The sequence below is a fragment of the Hylobates moloch genome, unplaced genomic scaffold (assembly GCF_009828535.3).
Source record: "Hylobates moloch isolate HMO894 unplaced genomic scaffold, HMol_V3 SCAFFOLD_1, whole genome shotgun sequence".
Lineage (NCBI taxonomy): Eukaryota > Metazoa > Chordata > Mammalia > Primates > Hylobatidae > Hylobates > Hylobates moloch.
In genome coordinates, this window is record NW_026652276.1 from 77,128,851 (window position 1) to 77,144,697 (window position 15,847).

At 35.6% G+C, this 15,847-nt stretch overlaps 1 protein-coding gene across 2 annotated transcripts in view; it reads right to left on the minus strand.

The window, feature by feature from the left end:
* CSRNP3 (cysteine and serine rich nuclear protein 3) overlaps positions 1-12,987 on the minus strand; it is a 216,091-nt gene extending 203,104 nt beyond the window's left edge. For both annotated transcript variants that reach the window (XM_032755537.2, XM_058441538.1), the window contains exon 1: positions 12,957-12,987. The gene's annotated coding sequence lies outside the window, so the exon portion shown is untranslated. The remainder of the gene's footprint in view (positions 1-12,956) is intronic.
* Positions 12,988-15,847: the final 2,860 nt, after the last annotated feature.

Genomic DNA, 15,847 nt, shown 5'->3' on the forward strand with positions numbered 1-15,847 from the left:
TGATTCAAGATCATTCCACTGCACTCCAGCCTGGGCAACAGAGCAAGGCTGCATCTCAAAAACAAAAAAAAAAAGGGCACATCTCTTAAATTTAAGATCTGAGAGGTTAGAGCTTCAAAACCCAGTTTCACCATTTAGGAAGTGGTGAATCCTGAATAGGATCTCTTGAGCAAGTTATTTAATTTCTCTCAGTCTGAGTTTTCTTACCTGTCAAATGGGGCTAATAGTAGCTACTTTATTTTATTGTTTTCTTCTATGTTTATTTTAGGTTCAGGGAGTACATGTGCAGGTTTGTTGCATGTGTAAATTGTGTGTTGCGGGGGCTTGGTGTACGCATGGTCCAGTCTCCAAGGTAGTGAGCATAGTACTCACTTGGTAGCCTTCCAGTCCACCTTTCTGCACTGTCTCCTCGAGCGCTCCCCAGTATCTATTGCTCCCGTCTTTGTGTCCATATGTATTCAGTATTTAGCTCCCACTAGTAAGTGAGAACATGCGGTATTTGGTTTTCTGTTCCTGTGTTAGTTTGCTTAGGATAATGGCCTCCACGTAGCTATTTCATAATGCCAGAACGTGCGTTGTAGGTGTTCTAATTTCCATACTCCCTATCCCACTGGTACATATTTTGTATTCCAGGATGCCTTGTATTAGAGCTAAAAACAAAAATCATACTCTAAAATCTTGTCTGGGTGTGTAATCTAGCCAGTTTAGCATAAAGGAGAACTATAAATCAGGAATGAGGGCTCACACCACACCGTTTCCACTTTGAGGTAGGAATGAACAGAGGCAGCACAGAGAACTAGAAAAGATGGTGCAAAGTCTTCCTGTTGAGGATGCCCTGGCTGTTTTGGTGGGTGGGTGTGATCAGTTGGTGTCAGGACACATTGACTCCCTTGTTAAGTGATCCTGTCTTGTCAAAGCCCACCCCACACTCCAGGAAAGAGGCTGATGCTCCCTAAGTAGTCACCAGCAGTCTGGTTTGAACTACAGTAATCTCAGGGGCTTTGTCATGGTATATTCCCTCCCTCATCAAGTGACCGTAGCTCGCCAAGAGTCCACCTCACACTGCAGGAAGAGGTGTGCATTGATTAACTCAGTATGTGCAATTTTACACCTGCAGTTTATCCACTAATAACATGAGCATATAACCTTCTCATTCAATATTTTCCAATACCATGTGCTTTTATTTGATTTTGGGTTTTGTGTCTAATATATTGTATTTCATTGAATAACGAGGCCATGATATTTAACCAAACCTCTAAAGGGACATGTTTGGTTTATTTTTAAGTATTTGTTACTATAAATCACAGTATAATTAGCATTTCCTTTTTTATTTAAATTTTTTTCATATTTTTATAGACATAGGATCTCACTATGTTGTCCAGACTGGTTTTGAATTCCTGGGCTCAAGCAATCTTCCTGCCTCAGCCTCTCAAAGTGCGGGGATTACAAGTGTGAGCCACTGCACCTAGCCAACATTATATTTATATATATATATAAATATATATATTATATACATTTTATATTATATATTTTGTATTATATATTATATATATTATATATATATAATATATATTTGTGCATATCTCTTATCTCTTATTATACCTTTAAGGATGAATTCCTAGAAGTGGAAATATTGAGTCTTCCATATACATTGCCAATTTGGTTCTGCCAGTAAGTTTCTGCCAATTTACATTTCTTTAAGGGTGCATTGGGATATTACTTCACTCTTGCCAATACTGTGGCAAAAAATATTGCTATTTTCTAAAACTGTTTATGAATTTGTCAGCTACTCAAGATAATAATTATAGTCAACACACATATAGTGCTTACTGTGTGCCAAGCACTGTTCTAGCACTTCATATATGTACTAGGTAGGATTCTAAAGTGGCCCTTAAAATTCCCTACCACGTAATGTATACACCCTGTTCCCATATAACCCTAGACATGTGAATACTGTGAGCTACCACTCCTGCGATTGTGTTATGTTTATGTTGCTATGTTTATGTTACATAGCAAAAAGGATTTTGCACATGAATTAAAGACCCAAACCAGATAGGGAGATTATGCAGGTGGGCTTGACCTAATCACATGAGCCCTTGAAATCAAGGTCTAGAGGTCAGATACTAAGGTTGAGAGGGATTCGATGAGAGAGGGATTCTCTGGCTGATGTGGAGTAGGAAAGGGTCACATGACAGCACATGTGTGCAGCTTCCAGGAGCTGAGAGCAGCCTTCACCCAGCTGACAGGAAGCAGGAAACAGAAACCTCAGTTCTATCAGCCCAAGGAGCAGAATTCTGCCAAAAACAAGAATGAGCTTGGAAGTAGATTTTTCCCCAGAGTGACCAGATAAGAGTTCAGCCAAGTGACACCTTTATTCTAGCCTTGTGAGGCCCTGAACAAAGAACCTAGCCATACCATGCTGGACTCTTTTTTTTTTTTTTTTTTTTTTTTGAGACTGGTCTCATCTCTCACCCAGGCTGGAGTGCAGTGGCATGACCATGACTCAGTGCAGCCTCAATCTCATGGGTTCAAGGGATCCTCCTGCCTCAGTCTCCAAGTAGCTAGGACTATAGGCATGTACCACCAAGCCTGACTAATTTTTTTGATTTTTAGTAGAGATGGGGTCTCACTATGTTGCCCAGGCTCATCTTGAATTCCTGAGCTCGAGCAAACCTCTCACCTTGGCCTCCCAAAGTGCCTATGCAGGACTTCTAACCTACAGTAATATAAGCTGATAAATAAACGTGGTTTGAAGTTGTTAAGTTTATGGGAATTTGTTACATGTTAATAGAAAATTAGTATAATACATATCAACTCATTTAATCTTCATAGCCATATAAGATAGGCATTATTATTAATAATACCATTTAGAGATTAAAAACTGAAGCATATAGGGGTTAGGTGATGGGGCCAAGGTCACACAGGTAGTTTTAGAGCCAGAATTCAAACCCAGGCTTTTGGGCACTTGAAATCATAATTTTATCATCATGGACTTTCATGACTTTCGATATCTCACTGCTTGATATCGTTTTGTCCTGTTTTTGAATACTTAGAATTACATTTTTTCTCCCACATACTTTCTTTTTATTCTTAATGTGTTTCTCTGTGTGTATGTGTGTGCCTGCGTTACTTAATTTTCCTCTTCCTGGTAAAATATACATAAATATTGTTTATAAACATTCATAACAGCTATAAAAAAGACATATTTCATTTGTGATTTTTGGTATGTTTCAATTATCTTTACAGAAAAAGTAGGTTATGAACACTCTTTATAACTAGGTGCCTTCACAGGGTTTAATGAGAATTCTTTGGGATATTTTTCATATTGTCCATAATGTCCTGTTTAGTTTTAGTTAATAAATAGCTTCGCTTTTGGATAAACAGATGATAATAATGTTCTTGAGTTTTTACTGGGTGTTAGAAACTAAATTCTGGGAACATGTTATCTTGTTTGCCCTTACAATGATTCTGAATTAAGCATTATGCTTCTGTTTTTTATCATGGAGCAACATGAAGCTTAGGATGGAAGTAACCTACATACATTGACAAATGCAATTAAGTAACTGAGCTGGAATTAAAACTCACCTTGCCTGACTCCATAGACTGTGCTCTTTAAGGTCGTGCTACACCCCTTCTATATAAAACTTGGCATAGGTTTCCTACTCAATTTCTTAATAGACTGTGAGCAACTGAAGAATGGGATCTTATTTAAAGATTCAAGAAATGTTCAATAAATAACCAGGTACTTCTGAAGAAGAAAAGTAAGGTAAATAGAATACAAAACATGAGAGAAAAGGAGTAGTTTCCAGATTTTCCTCATGGAGAAGAAGTTTAAACAAAATGGAATCATGCTTTTGGAAGTAAAACTTCTTTGGACAGCAAATATTTTTAAACATATGTACACGTGCTGCTTTTTTGAAGTTTAAGAGCACAACATGGGGGAGAGAAAAGGAGTGAAAATTTTAAAAAATTGAATATATTACTGTGGTGAAGAATGAACACATACGTAATTCAATAATTTTGGAAGTGTTTTTGTATTAGAAACATTGGAGCTTTTTTTTTTTTTTTTTTTGAGACAGAGTCTCGTTCTGTCGCCCAGGCTGGAGTGCAGTGGCGCAATCTCGGCTCACTGCAAGCTCCGCCTCCCAGGTTCACGCCATTCTCCTGCCTCGGCCTCTCCGAGTAGCTGGGACTACAGGCGCCCGCCACCACGCCTGGCTAATTTTTTTTTTTTTTTGTATTTTTAGTAGAGACGAGGTTTCACCGTGGTCTTGATCTCCTGACCTCGTGATCCGCCCGCCTCGGCCTCCCAAAGTGCTGGGATTACAAGCGTGAGCCACTGCGCCCGGCCTGGAGCTATTTTTATAGTTTGAAAATTATAAAATGTAGACCACGTTTCAGCCTTTGAGTTAGAGGCTCTCTAATAACACAGTAGATATACATCTGTCTTAAAAATGCTTAGTGAAGCTTGCATATACAAAATACAATCTGCAAGATTTTAGTAGGAGACTTTTGTGTTGGGAAGGGGTCTATGATGAAGTAGGTTTAACAATGTCCTTTTTTTTTAACCTTTCTTTCCTTTTCTTTCCCTTTCTTTCTTTCCTCCCTCCCTCCCTCCCTCCCTCCCTTCCTTCCTTCCCTTCCTCCCTCCCTCCCTCTCTCTTTCTTTCTTTCTTCTTTCTTTCTGACAGAGTCTCACTCTGTCACCCAGGCTGGAGTGCCAAGAGGTGACCTCAGCTCACTGCAACCTCCACCTCACAAGTTCAAGCAATTCTCCTGCCTTGGCCTCCTAGGTAGCTGGGACTAAAGGCACTCATCAGCACACCTGGCTAAATTTTGTATCTTTTGCAGCGACAGGGTTTCACCACGTTGGCCAGGCTAGTGTCAAATTCCTGGCCTCAAGTGATCCACCTGCCTTGGCCTCCCAAAGTGCTGGGATTACAGGTGTGAGCCACCATGTCTGGCCTACTGGCCTACAATTTTTTTTTTTTTTTTTTGAGATGGAGTCTGGCTCTGTCGCCCAGGCTGGATTGCAGTGGCATGCATGATCTTGGCTGATTGTCACCTCCGCCTCCCGGGTTCAAGTGATTCTCCTGCCTCAGCCTCCTGAGTAGCTGGGATTACAGGTGCCTGCCACCACACCTGGCTAATATATATGTGTATATATATATATATATATATACACATATATATATACACATATTTATATTTGTATTTTTAGTAGAGACAAGATTTCACCATGTTGGTCAGGCTGGTCTCGAACTTCTGACCTCATGTGATCTGCCTACCTCGGCCTCCCAAAGTGCTGGGATTACAGGCATGAACCACTGCACCTGGCCTACAATTTCTTAATATTACATACCCTTTGTTAAAAGTCTTAGTGTACGTTAGCATAGAAAAGACTTAACAGGAATGGATATTATTTAAATATCCTCCAAGTTTCCCTAAATTTATTTAATCATAGAATATTTTTATGAAATCTTCAATTATATTTCTGAGAACTATCCCCCAATTTTGAAAATGCTTGATATTAATATTTTGAAGGTCCTATCTTTGCTCTTCTTTAATAATTCTAGGATTTGTTTTCACAATTGCACTTTCTCATACAATAGTAAATTTGCCAGCTGATGCCCAGCAATTTAATTGTAGTTAATATGAAAAAAATAGAAAATCTAGCCAATCAAAAGGGATTTTTTTTCACCCACTAGCAAGCAATAATACTTAGGAAGTCATTACAAATACTGAGGATTATTTTGCTCCTTCCATTCTTGGCTTGTAAACAGAAAAGCATGACTGACAACAACAACTAAAAATTGTACACAATGGCTTACTATACTCCAAATTCTGCACTGAAAAGTCCTCTATGTACACCTGCCAATCTTCACAATACTACCCAGGTAGATAACTGAATTTTACGGATAAGAAAACTAAGGCTCAGATAGTTTAAGTAACTGGTCCAAACTTACACAGGCAATAAGAGGGTATGCCTGTTTGATTGCAAAGTCAATAAGTTAGGAAGCCCATCAATGATTATCCTGCACTACCTAAAGAATAGATAGATAAGCCGAAGTCACAGTACCCCATTAGCTCAAACGATGCATTTCTAGAAATAGGCATGCTGCCCGCATGACTGAATCACACCTTTAAGGGGTATATGTATACCACAGTATAGCTCCATGTAAATGAACACGTTTATGGTACATTGGTAAGCACTCCTTTTCCTTCAGATTAAATTCATCAGCATATTTCATTCGTTATTCTTTTGGTCATTTTTACCTAGTTGTGGTGATATTTATATCAAAGGACTTCTACCAGTCCCATATTATCTGCTTACCTTTACCCTGAGGCATAGTAAACCCCAGTGACACACAGCATGAAAGCACGCACACTTGTTTTCTTTGTAGCTTATTCAGCATTGTCACTTACCAGGCATTATGGCTTAGAATTGTTCACCAGAACAGAACACAAATGGCAGAAAGTGTGCCCAGAGCAGCATAAAAATATTGCTGAACAATTTTAACTTTAATCAAATGTTGTTCAACAAATTTAACTCAAGAGAATGGGGATTCATTGACTAAGAGTGGATGTATGAGAGCACTCAGATTGGTTAAATATATACTACTATATTTTCTTACACAAACATTAATTAACACTTGTATTATATATTAATATAACAATTACAGTTAATTACATTAATTTACAATTAACCCATTGATTTAGTATATGATAATCTGTGTGTGTGTATCAGAAACCGAGCAGTATTATAATGAAACAGAGCAGGAAAGCATGAAATGGGAACTACATGCAGATAAAATCCCGTTAATGTAGGAGAGCACAGATAGCATTTGGACAATAAAGAGTCTGCAAGACAAAACCTTGCATGGCTTAATGACATTTAGGTGACATGGACATTGTCACATTGAATGCATTAACAGAGAAGAACATGGAAGGAAGAGACTGTCTTAGAATGTAAGGAGTGTCTGCCATTGAGAGGAGGCTAGATGACTATCTGACAAGACAATTTGCTTAATTATTCAGTCGGCAAAACAATCTGGGGGCACAAACTGTGTATCAGGCATTGTATTAGGCATTGATGCAGAGATGAAGGAAACTCCTTGTCATCAAGAACGATAATTTAGATAGTGAGTAAAAGGGTACTGAGAGATCACACAGTGGCTGTAATGACCACACACCAAGAAGCTCTGGCAGGGAGCACAGGCCAGGCCCACGGCTTCTCTCCTTGGCCCTGCCTGTATGTTGTGGGAAGATCTCTGAAAATAGATTATAATGGCATCCCCAAGATCAGTTTTCCATTTAATAGTCAGCTCTAGGTAACTTCAGTGGGCAGCATGAGAGCAGCCCCTTGGGGCCCTTACTGATTTGGATGTACAGGGGGCAAATCATTTAAAATTTTAAGTATGAGTTTCATGAGCAACGAGAAGGGAATTTTGATTAGACGGAACAAAGATGTCTTTTTTTAAATCACTTTTGAAACCCTTTTCCAGAATCTTTCTGCTTTAAAATGCTGACACCATCACAACCAGTATTACGTGGGTAATGATTGATGACAAATATTGATTTTTCATGGCTAGCCTAACCTGAGGAGAGGAAAGCAAATGAAAATCTTTGTAAATACATTCAAGATTCCTGTTTAGGAAACTATTTGTTTCATTATTAAATATATTGTGATATATCCACAACATGACAGCAACTAACTGTATCCACATTTGCTAGAAAACAAAGCTGAAATGCACTTTGACCATGACAGCAAGCTAAAAAAGTCAAGGAGACTGTGATAGTAGGTCAAAGCCACTAGGCTCACTGGATATCAGGGGCAGGTCTGAAGTGGAGAGTTCTATGCAACTCTAAAAACCCTGTGTTGTTATGCATCAGAGGCCATCTGGCCACACCATGCTTTTTCACCTCCATGCAAAGCCTTTCTAAGTTCTGCTTTTCTTTCATCCAGTGTTTAATGCACTACATCTAATATTTAATACAAACACATAGTGTCTGGCTGTTGTAATTTTGCATAAGCAAATACTTAGTTTCCCACTAAATATGATCATTGTCCTCTCTGTGCCTTAATTTTGTCATACATAAAATGAAGAATCCAGGAAGAAATTCTCTCTATAGGGCAGTCCCATGTTTCTAGGGCAATAGAAGACTAAAATATGAAAAGGTAGTACATGAATTAAATGAGTATTGGCCAAGGAATTTATAGTAAATATTGTTTAAAGACATAAACATTTGCATAAAAATTACTTTTGCCAGGCACAGTGGCATAAGCCTGCAATCCCCCAGCCACTTGGGAGGCTGCAGCAGAATAATCATTGGAGCCCAGGAGTTTGAGGCTGCAGTACACTATAATCTTGCCTGTGAATAGCCTGCTGCACTCAAGCCTGGCAACATAGCAAAGCCCTATCTCTAAAATATAAAATAATAAAATAAAATAAAATAAAATAAAATAAAATAAAATAAAATAAGAAGATAAAATTAAAAATATATATAAATTTAAAAACTACATTTGATAGTGTTGGTGATTTTTGTTTAAAATAATGTCATTTTTATGAATGTGCACAAGTCAGGAGATAAGGAGAAATGTGTTGTGTGCACCACCCTTTGTGGTATTGGAAAATAATATATTAAGCTCTTGATGTAAGTAAAGTGTAAGAGCTTATTGAAAATAAGACACATGCATGCTTATCTACTTTTCAGGCCATGATATGAGATCATGAAGTTGATCATGAAGTTGATCTTGTATCAAAGTGATTTCCTTACTATACCTAATTCTTAGAAATAGCACCGATATTTATCTAGATCATTATAATCTTGAATTAAATACCTTAAAAGTTATATTGAGTGTTTTCTCAGGGCATGCACATTCAACCGTTTTCAGCTCAAATAATTTAGACCATTATAATAACCGAAATCTAAGTAATTGACAGAGAAATCAAATGATCTGCCCAACTGATTCATTGAGATATGTGAAATATCCAAATGTGACAATTAGCTTGATAAATCCATTCCTTGCTTCTTCATACAAAATCTTAATCAAAAAGCAGTAATGCTGCTTTGAACCAACCCCCTTTTAATATCTGTATAAGCCCTGTATTAAACTATCAGGTATTAAATATATTAGTCAAAAATAACATCTGATGAATAATACCTTTGAGTTGTGATGTACTATAGTACAAATATTAATGTAATTTTTTATTTGACTGTGTTACTTTATGTATGTAGCACAACTTGAACATTATGAAATCTGACCCAAGCTTTCTTACTCTCGTGTTATTTCCATTTCTTGTAAATCCCACCCCTCCATTTCCAGCAATAAGAGGTTATTTGCCAAACTAGCGTATTTCCATTACAGATGTAAAGTTTCTACTTAAATTATAGGGGAAGTAATTAAGTATTTTGTTTTCTTTAATATATTTTGTGAGACTTTAAGAGGCCATGAAAACCCACCCACAATTCTGGCAAGCTACTTTTAGCAAAGAAAGAAGCATGAAGCAGTAAGTAGAAATGACTAACAAACTGTATTTTTAAATTATCTGTAGTTGAGATGAAATGCATTCTCTTCAGGATCTTGGCAAGCACTGATAATTTTGGTTGTGCCTTAAATAGGGGTTGTCTACACAGGTCACATAATCCATTTACTAGTCTATCTGATTTGCTGTTAGCTTGCTTTTTAATGTCATCAGTGTTTATGCTGAAAGTGCTGTCACTGAAGTATTTTGCTCATGTTAATTGATAAAAACAAAATACTTCCCACCTTCCTAGCTTTTTTTGAAAATAACATACTGACATGCCAAATTAATTTAACTTTAAATAATATGTTGGCTACATATTAAATATTTTAACACGTAGTTTAAGCATGTGGTGCTTTATTTGCTACATTGCTAACATTGAATCTAATAGACTAAGGTTAATATTATGAAAATAAAGTATGATATGTCGCAAATATTTAAATGAGTTGTAAAGAGAAAATAGAGTTAGGAATCTCATCTGAATTATAATAAAAATAATAGGAAAGCTGTAACAGCTTTATGATGATTTTTCCTCTTAAGAAATAGCTGAGAGATTTGAAAAAAATGGTGTATGGGATGACAGTGCTGACTTTGAAGCATGTAATTTCATAATAAAAATGTTTTAAATTAAGGAATTGCCTAGGGTAGAATATGATGATAATTGTGATTTTTTTTGTATAGAGAAAAGCTACATAAAAGTAACATTTATTCTCAAAGAAAGCAAAAATGTTTCAAATAAAGCAAAAAGGATATGTGTGCATTTACAGTAATTTATATTAAATTTTACATTAATTACCTTAACATTAACACAAATAGCTTTTAGGTTGTTGGAATGTGTAATTTTTATACATATTAAATAGATTACAAAGATAAGGAAATAACTGCATTAATGAAACATGGTTTGGACATTAAGTTTAAAAAATTCTCATTCTAATGTCAAAATGTGTATTGAATGCTCCTCACTATCCATAGCCTGGACATATATCAAGCTTTTCTTTTTATGATTAAAGTGATTGATACATTAAAAAATACTTCTTAATTTATTGTATTATTCAGTATATTGCAAACCACTGCAAACAGAAAGAGAAAAAGGAAAGAGTGTTGTGAAAAGGGGACAAAGTTGTATATAGTGAGCTCCTTTAACAACCTACATTTAAATCTTAAAAATGTTTGTACCAAAGGAAAAAAAAATGGTGATGCCTTCCCATTTCTCACTGAAACCCTTACATGGTTTTCATTTGCTTTGTTTCATCCTTCACTTGGACAGTAACCTCTTAACTGTTTTCTTTCATGCTTTTTTTTCTCTCTTGTCGCCACTCCAGCACACATTCTCTCTCTCTCTCTCTATCTCTTCCTGTGGACTCTGCAGTAAAAGCTATCCCAGTTGTCTCATTTTTATAAGACTTGCAGACGTCTGCCAGTGGCTGATAGGAAATGCTGATTGAGAAAGGGTTTATCTACTGTTCATCCAAAATATGTGAACCATTAAGGAAATTATAAAAAGCAGCAACAATATACTCTGGTTTTATTCAGTCCTCTCCCTTAGTGATTATTAAAAGGGTGATATTTTTAGCCAAAGAAAGCAAAATGCATCTGCAGCAGCTGGTTTCCAAGGAAACAGAATAATTTAAAACCATGTGGAACTCTGCTCTCTAATTTTCATCAATTCCCCTTCATTCCTGGAGGTAGCTTTACTCAGAATTTATAATTTCTAAAAAATATAGCTGCATTGATTTATTTCCTCTAATACATTTTAGGAGATGAATATCTGGTCTTATAGATCACCTTGAATTTCAATCTTGGGGTGAGGGGTGGATTAATTTCAACCATTGTTTTGCTTAAAAAAACAAAATTGGAAAGATCCATCAATAATTAGAAACATGCCAAAATTTCAGTATTATGTAATAATTTTTGAAATCCAGAAATGGTTCAAAATAAACCATACCAGAATATTTACTTAGTTCATTATGACACTTAACCATATAAACATGTTATTAACTATATTTAGTACATTTAGGAAATTTAAGGTAATTCTCAATTCATTTAGATAATTCATACTAATATTCAGCAATTTTCTCACTCTTATTTTAATTTTACAAGAACTATTATATTTGTGTCTGTTTATTCAAAGACACAATCTCTCTCTCAAACAAAAAAAGTACAATAAATAAAAAAATTTGAAAAACAATAAACAAAAAGAAAAACAATAGCAAAAAATATTTAGAAATTATATAGTCATTCCTATTAGTTTTAATTCATTCAAAAAGGTATTAAAATATGTATGAACAAATTATTTACCTCATTGAAAGACTTTTATTTTATTATTATAATCAACAGGTATTAATTGATGGCCAGTGTACTCAAGTCAGTCATAATTCTTGAAAGCTCAATTTTAATGAGGTTCTACCATCGTTAAATGACCTATATTTATGAATTAAAATAAAGAATTAAGTGACTGAGAGTTCAATTTTTTTGTATGTTTTTACTATAAGTGTGTTATTTATTCTACATACTTAGAACTTGTAGCTATTTTCCCTAAGGCAATATAAAAGACCATATTAGGAGATACAAGCACCTAGTAAAATTGTTAAAAAAAATTGCCTAGAGATACTATCAACAATATAAATGCTCTGATGGAATTCTTATCTAGATGTGTTTGATTGATAAATTAAACTACCAAGGAAACGTGACTGTTAAGATGCTATTTTTTACAGCAATGTTTAATCCTTCAAAATTAGGTTTCTGTGCTTTAAAATAAAAATGGCTCCATGTAAGTTAACAAATAGAGACAAATCATTGTTTAATTATCACATAAGCTTAAAGTTTACTGAATAAAATAATGCAACTATTGAACAACATGAGATTTATCAAGAGAAGTAAGTTAAATAAAAGGGCTTAAATGCACACAAATCATTCATTCTAAATTAGTGCTAAAAGAGCCTATGACCTGCAAAAATAGTTTTCCTAAGCCTTTTACTGTATTGTCAGTATTAAAAGCCATCACATGAAATTTTATATTGTATATTCACAGAAAGCTCCATTTTCTCAGGACCTGTGGAATTTACCGAGGTTTTCTCATCCTTCCTGCGATTCCTAGTAACAAGCTTGAATTAAACATTTTTAAAGAGACACATGATGATTCATTTTATCTATTAATTTGGCCTCAGTGACACTTGCATAGAAAGTTATTTAGGATAAGACATGCCTCTGGTGATTGTTTTGTTTTGTTTTTAATCAGCTAAGGATTTTGCAGAGAGAAAGAACAGCAAGCTCATTGCAAAGCTTCCTCAAGTAATAAAAGGGACACACTTTCGGAAAACGTCCTCAGAATAATTTTCCTCTCATAAAATTGTTTCCGTAAAAATTGAGAAGCATTCTCTTTTAAATAAAAAAAGAATTTTCTTTTTTTTTTTTATTTTTTGCTCTTACCTGTAAATATGGTTTCTGTACTTCGGCTCCGTCAGAACACACTGAAGAGAGTACACTCCTCCCTCGTCTATCCATCAGGCGGCAGCCAACCAATAACAAAAGCCAGATCCTGGCATTCTCTAGCTCATGCTCCCTGCTTTGCTTCCATTCCTTGTTCCCTCCCACCTCCACTCTTTTAGAGGACGAATCCCTGCAGCTGGGAGAGAGGAAGGGAGTGGAGAAAAGAAATATGGAGAGAAAAGCAGAGATGCAAGATATTTCAAAAAATAGCTCCAAACTGTGGAAAATGTCTGCAGATGACCTCAGCTAAAGTAAAAAGTCTTGCTTTGGATTTAGAAAAATAGAGTTAATCAATGCCTCACCTACCTGAAATCAAAGCAAAATACTCACAGTAAAACCTAGGTAAATTGCCTGTTTTTCAGTTCCCACTGATTTTTCTCAGTGAAAAAAATGTACCTCCTCATTATACATTTCGATATGCAGATAGAGGAGGGAGACTGAACATCAAGATGACATTTTGCATATTCAGTTTGCAAAGAGATAAAATTAAAATGAATCAACACCCTTTACACTTATGTTTTATATTATTTGCACTACAACCTCTGTTTGACAATGTTTTCATTCAAACCCAGTTTCGAGGCCTAATCAGTATGAAAAATATTTCATTCTGAGCATTAGAATATTCAAATATTTCAAAGTTATGTGGTTTGCATTACTTCAGATTCCTTAAATACCATCAATTTGTGAATAATGGAACTTGTTAAAGATTAAAAAGAGATCAGTTACTTGGTTGCTATGCCTCAGAGTGACCAGCTGAACTCCAATTTTATTCTAATAAACTTGAACAAAAATCATTTCACTTCTGAACCTAGAGGCATAACATGCACTAAAGGACAGTTGAAGAAAATACCAAATTAGGATTTTTTTAAGGCAATAAAGCAAATTCATCCACAGTTTCAAACAGGTTAATTTTTAAAATACTGTAATACAAACCAGGGACCTTTATGGTAAAAATTCTCTCAATTGAGCTTCCTCTAGCGGAGGTGGTCTGAAAAATTTCCTTAGAGAGACATAAACAGTAGATATCACCACTACAGAGGTATGTACTGCCTACTTGAGATATTTGTAAGCCTTGCTCTTCAATTCCTTAAATCAGTAATGTGTCCTCATGGGAATAAGGCCAAAGGGAGTAAAATTAGAGGGAAGGGCAAGCAAGCATTCTTTAAGAGTTACTGGCACGATGGCAAAACATTATTCCAGGAATATCTGTACGGGAAGGGCTTGGGGGTGTCAATATTGTTAGGAGAGGAATGGCTGGTGACTTAACCTGACACTAACTTTAGTTAGAAGTGCACTGATTTTACTTAGTTTGCACTGTTATTTAGAGTAGCTTTGGGAGACTCTGCTAAAGATTATGGGGAAGATTAAACTATCGCTTATTCCCACTCCCAAGTCCTCTATTGTGAAAAATGCTTTCAAAGCCTTTGTGGTCCTATTGCTAGGAACAACTGGAGGAATCCCTAGGACAGACAGCATTTTTAGAGGTGGTTGTTCGGGGCCATCTTCATCAGAATCACTGGGCGAAGATTTATTTAAAATGCAGGTTCATGGGCCTCCTCCAGCTTTAATGCATAAGCATTTGAGGAGTTTCTGACTCAGCATTTTTAACAAGCTCTCCCAGGTGATTTACATGTCAAATATGATTGTAGAAGAGACTTGTAGGAAACTATTTGCAGGGCACAAATTCTAACCAGATTTCTTCTGTTTAGATGATGATGCCATTATCTCAGCAAAAAAAAAAAAAAAAAAAGATTTGGGAACAAAATAAAATTAGTTTGGACATTTTGAACTTTTTGGATATCCAGATTAAAATATTAAATAGTCAGCTAAACTCATAAATAAGGCTGGGTGTAGGTTCAATTCGGAACTCCCAGCATTTAGGGTTTGGTTAAAGTAATGAAAATAAATGAGCACCCTAAGGGTTTAATACAAAAATTTTATAAAGAACTCATATGACTTAACAGTGGAAAAACAAACCCAATACAAAATGGACAAAAGACCCAAGTAGACATTTCTCCAAAGAAGACATAAAAATGGACAACAGGTTTATGAAAATATGCTCAGCATCACCAACCCTCATGGCAATGTAAATCAAAATTACTAAGAAATACCACCTCATATTTATTAGGATGGCTGTTATCAAAATGTCTACAGATATATGTTGGAGAGAGTGTAGAGAAAAGAGTAGTCTTGTACACTATTGGTGGGAATGTCAACTGCTACAGCATTATGAAAAACAGTATGGATGATTGTAAAAAAATTAAAAATAGAACTACCATATGATCTAGCAATCTCTCTTCTGGGCATATACTCAGAAGGAAGTGGAATCACAGCTTTGTAAAAATATCTGTATTACCATGTTCATTGCAGCATTATTCACAATAGCCAACATATGGAAACAACTTAAGCATTCATTGATGGACAAGGGGATAAAAATGTGGTACAAATATACAATGGAATATTATTCAGTCCTAAAAAATAGATCTTGCTTTTTGCCACTATGTGGATGAGCCTGGAGGACATTATGCTATGTGATATAATCCAGACACAGAAATATTTCCTGGTCTCACTTATATGCAGAATCTTTGTAAAAAAAAAAATTAAATATATAGAGATAGAGGACAAAACAGTGATTACCAGAGGCAGGGACTGGGGGTATGGGAAGATGTAGGTCAGAGGATACAAAGAAGCATATGTGTGTGTGTGTGTGTATACATATATATATGATGAACAATTCTACAGATCTAATGTACAATATGAGGACTACAGGTAATAAAATTGTACTGTGGGTTTCATGCAAAATAAGTATATGTTAGCTACTCTTGCCACAA